This window comes from Monodelphis domestica, chromosome 8 (genome assembly GCF_027887165.1).
Source record: "Monodelphis domestica isolate mMonDom1 chromosome 8, mMonDom1.pri, whole genome shotgun sequence".
NCBI classification, from domain to species: Eukaryota; Metazoa; Chordata; class Mammalia; order Didelphimorphia; family Didelphidae; genus Monodelphis; species Monodelphis domestica.
This window is the reverse complement of record NC_077234.1, coordinates 179,914,161-179,919,478: the sequence shown is the minus strand read 5'-3', so window position 1 is coordinate 179,919,478 and position 5,318 is coordinate 179,914,161.

Below are 5,318 nucleotides of genomic sequence, written 5' to 3'. Positions count from 1 at the left end.
AATAAAAACCTCTGAGTAAGATCTAATTACTCAAATCTCCAAGGAGCTAAATCAATTGTACAAAAAAAAAAAATCAAGTCTTCCCCCAATTGATAAATAAATGGAAAAGGGTCATTGATAGGCAATTTTCAGATAAAGAAATTGAAAATTATCAATAAGCACATGAAAAAGTGCTCTAAATCTCTTATAATTAGAGAAATGTAAATGAAAACAACTCTGAGGTACCACCTTACACCTAGCAGATTGACTAATATGACAGAAAAGGAAAGTAATAAATATTGGAGAGGATGTGGCAAAATTGGGACCCTGATGCATTGCCAATGGAGTTGTGAATTGATCCAACCATTCTGAATGGCAATTTGGAACTATGCTCAAAGGGCTTTTAAAGACCTCCTGCCCTTTGACCCAGCCATACCACTGTTGGATTTGTACCCCAAAGAGATAATATGGAAAATTATATGTACAAAAATATTTATAGACGCACTCTTTGTGGTAGCAAAACATTGGAAAATGAGGGGATGCTCTTTGATTGGGGAATGGCTGAACACGTTGTGGTATATGTTGGTGATGCAGAGTGAAAGGAGCAGAACCAGGACAACATACACAGACTAATACACTGTGGCACAATTGAACATAATGGACTTCTCTACTAGCAGCTTTGTAATTCTGAGGGACTTTGGAGAAAGAATGCTATCCACATGCAGAGAAAGAATTGTGGGATTAGAACCACAGAAAAAAAACAATTGCTTGATCACATGGTTTGATGGGGATATTATTGGCAATGTAGGCTCCAAATGATCACTCTATTGCAAATATTAATAATATGGAAATAGATCTTGATCCATGATACATGTAAAACCCAGTGGAATTGCTCATTGACTTGGAGTGGGGTGTGAGAATGGGAGGGAAGGAACATGAATTATATAACCTTGGGAAAATATTCCAAATTAATTAAATAAATTAACTTTAAAAAGATGAGAATGAGAAGGGAGAAAGTGGAGGCACCTATTATAGATAGCCTTTTCAAGGAGCTTACATATAAAGCACAGAGGAGATATAGGATGATAGTAAGGATGGAAGGATGAAGTGAGTTTGTTTGAAGATGAAGGAAGTATGAACATGTTAGCAGGCAATAATGAAGGAGATGGTGAAGACAAGTGAAAGAGAAGATAGTGCAAGCAATGTTGAACGAAATGGGATGTATTAGGATCACTTGTGCAGGTAGATGGATCAGCTTTGGAAAGGAATACAGCATCCCCTTCATGTAAGATGGATGAAGGAATAGATAATGGTAGAAGGCATCTGAATGTCATGAAATGAAGATGAGAGAAGAGGGAGTTTATAGGGAATGACCTTATTTCTTTTCTGTAAAATATGAGGTATGGTTCTCAACTGATAGATGGGAGAAGGGGGACTGATGGGAAGTTTGAGGAGAGATGAAAACATTTAGAAGACCCACTACAGAGAATGGGTTGATGAGTTGATAAGAGAGAATTGCCTGGCAGCAGGAAGGGCCCAGCTGAAGTTGCCTAATATAAAAATTTATCATGAACCCATTTCATGATTTTCTCTGCCTTTGTTCAACAACATGTATGTAGGAGCTAAGGAGGCAGATGATGGGATTCCTCCAAAGCTGAAGCTTGGAAGGGTACAGTCAATGATATATTAAAGGTTACAGTGACTCAGTGTAGAGGGCAGCAGGTAGTTTGAGTGGGATTTTAGTGGAGGTTCTTGAGTTATATTAGACACCATTGTAAGAGAGATAATTATTTCCATCATAGATAAAGCTAGAGCAAATGACCAAACTGTAATAAGAGGAATTTAAAGTAATATTGTATTATCTCTCCCTAGCTATAGAATCTCCTTTTTTAAGGAAAAATGCAATTTATAGGCATCTTTTAAAATGGGAAACAGAATGGTGTGATGGGTTAGGTAGTCGCATGAATTTCATTGCAGTTCTATGAAAATAAATTAAAATTTTTAATGTATTCCATTTAAGAAGGAATAAATGTGATTGAATACTTTATATACATCTCATTTACATTACAATGTTGTTAATAAAATATTTTTCACAGACCTAAATTTTTATGTGCAAATAAGCCAGAGAATATCCTCCTTCAAATTTATGAAAGGAATTGTGTGATTAATTCAATCTTGACTCTTATTATAAATTTTTTAAATTTCAATTTTACCTTCATAAAAATATAAACTGATAGGGCATCTCTAATTCAGTGCAAATAGTTAGATTTCAAGTAATATTGTTTGTTTCAAAACATATTGTGCCAAAGAGAATTCTCTATTCCATACCAAAATATATTTGTGGTCTCTGACAATGAGTGTATGTAACATGTGATTACATTGAAGAATCCTCTATTATATTTCAAAACATAGTTGTGACCTCTCTCTATGAATATAACGTATGACTATTTTGAAGAAACAAAGGTCCTGAAAAGTTGATTGAACTGCTGAACACTATGTGATAAGTCAGCAAGAAATATGATTTCTTATTGTATTTTCCATTCTGGACATCTTTTCACAAGATCTAGAAGAACATTTGCAAATATATCAAAAGGCCTGTCATCACAAATGACGCATATCCTCTTGTATACATACAAACAAAATTAAATAAAATTTAAAAGAGAAAAAACAAGCACAATATCCTGAAGGCTGAATTTCTTCAAATGTCAACACCAATCATTTGGAGGCATTGGGATCATTTCAAACTGTTATTTATGCAAGTCTGAATTTTAGTAGAAATTTCGGCATAAAACAGGAGAGACACATACTTGCCAAACCTATTTGCTACTGTCATTCATACAGAATATCCAGAGTGAGTCTAAATCAATGAGGGAGCCTTTGTACATGTTAAAATCCCCACAATGCTCTGGCTGGAATGTGAAACTGTACTGATTGCATCAAGTCCCAGGACACCAGAGAGCCTCCTAAATGAAATGTGCAATCACTCAAAAGAATTTGACTTAAATATAGATACAAGAAAAATCAAATGCTTGAATCACAGATATGCCTAGCATGCATAAGCACTGCATCTGGACAATGATTTGGGTCCAGAATTAAATAGGAAGGGAATAATTTCTATTGGATTTGAGAAAGTGTTCATTGCTGAAAAAACTGCTCTTCTTATTGTTCCACACATAAGATACTCTATTCTTCTGATCCTATGCATTTTTAATTTTTCCTCAGAGCTGGAATGTTCTATCTTCTCATTTCTGTCTTCTGGCATCCTTCAAATCTAAGCAAAAATTCCATCTTCTAAAGAAATCTTCCCTGCTTTTCCTTGAAAGCTAGTTCCTTCCCTGTGATATCACCTCCAAATGATCCCGTATGGATCTTGATTGTACATAGTTGTTTGCTAACTGTTTCCTCCATTAGATTGTATGCCTCTTGCTAGCACGATTGAGAGAGGAGGGAAGATAGAAGTTTTAATCTCCTGGAGAAGGTGGAATGGAATCACCGGTGCATTTAGAGGGGTTTGCCTCAGAAATAAGTTGGGCCTCCTCTTCATCTGAGACAGAGGTGAAGGAGGAGAGAGTGGGGAAAGACATCTTAATGATATGAAATGAGGAGGAATCAGAGGCGACTCTCAGAAATGGCCTTGATTTTTTTTTTCCCCCTGTGGAAAAAAAGAGGCAGGATTCTCTGCTGACAGGGTAGAGGGAGGAGGAGCCTTGAGGAGTTTGAGGAGGGATAAAAACGTTTGGAAAAGCTACTGTGTGGAGTGGAATAACAAATTGACTAGGGAGGTATAAAAAGAATGCCTTGCTACAATGAGGGTACAGTTGAGATTATGTAACACAAATTTATAGTAGCGTCAATCAGCATGGTTTCTCATTTTCTACAGCTTGATTCAGAGCAAATGAGCAGGAACAAAAGCAGCTTAGGGTGAATGAAGGTAACCCAAAGCTGAGGCTTGGCAAGACAAGCTAGGTGATAGGATGCGGGGGACTAACAGAAGAAAGTTCTATAGAATTGAACTCATTTGCCATGGGGTCAAGATGGAGTAGAGAAGAGATATAGCTGCGGAAAGGACAGAACTGAGTGGTAGAGATACCAAAATTCAAGATAAGGATGAAGAATAGGATTAGAGAAAGCAAGTCAGAAAAAGAGGTGGAATAGCATCTAAAGTAGTCAGGATATATATAGTCAGATGAATTTGAGAGTTCATAATGCAGAAGTGAAGCCCTTGGGGATGATGGATTATTTTTCCTTAGGTAAAACTCAGTATGTCTCATTGCTCCTTCCACTCATCGTCTTATTCTTCTGAGGTGAGCTAGTAGGCAAATCTCATCCTTCCACATGTAAATACTTCATAACCTAGATTAGAGCTCAAAGTCAATTATCAGGCCTGAAATTGATCTGCTGACAAGTTTGATCAATTACCAAGCTCCAGGTCAATTTATTCTCCTCCCCATTCAGAATGCCATGTTTCACTCCTACAGAAATTACCAGCAAATAGAACAACCAGACACCGGATGGGTTTTGCCACCCAAGTGCTAGAATCATTCTACAGACATCCATATGAGAACCTGAAATGTACTCTTGCTGGCTGGACAGAAGCTAGGGACATTGTGCCTTAATTGCCAGTTATTCTCATCCTTCCTAAATGGAATTTTGCCCAACTCCTTCAGAGATCTAAAGCTTCCAAACACAGAATCGAATTCCTCAAGTCTACCATCAGAAATCCATAGTCATGAGGGATACTTTCTCCTTCCTTATAGAGACACAGAATAATATTCAATTCTCTAAACAAACTCTGCAAGACACTTCCATCACAAACATCCAGTGGCCACTTTCCAACTGTGGATATTCCACAGTTTGTAAATTTTGAGTCAATGTGGCCTGGAGGCTTTGGATTGGAATATTAACAATTACAAAGAATTATGAGCCCTCTTCAACTTGCCACTCAGAGTCTGCCTCTTAAAGGTTTGCTAGTACCCCCAACCCCTTTACTTTTGTCCTTAGTCTTGCCCTGACCTTGTGGAACAAGCTCAAATGTGATTGCAAAGACCCACCTCATTAATTACAATTAATTTCATTAAAAGAACTGTTCACCCTAAAGTGTGCTTCCCAACATTCTTTTTTTTTTTATACCCTTACCTTCCACCTTAGAATCGATATTAAGTCTTGGTTCCATGTAAGAGTGGTAAGGGCTAGGCAATGAGGGTTAAGTGACTTGTCCAGGGTCATACAACTAGGAAGTATCTGAGGACACATTTGAACCCAGGACCTCCTGACTCTAGGCCTGGTGCTCTATCCATTTAGCTACCTAGCTTCCCCTCTCTACAACATTCTTTCAATTT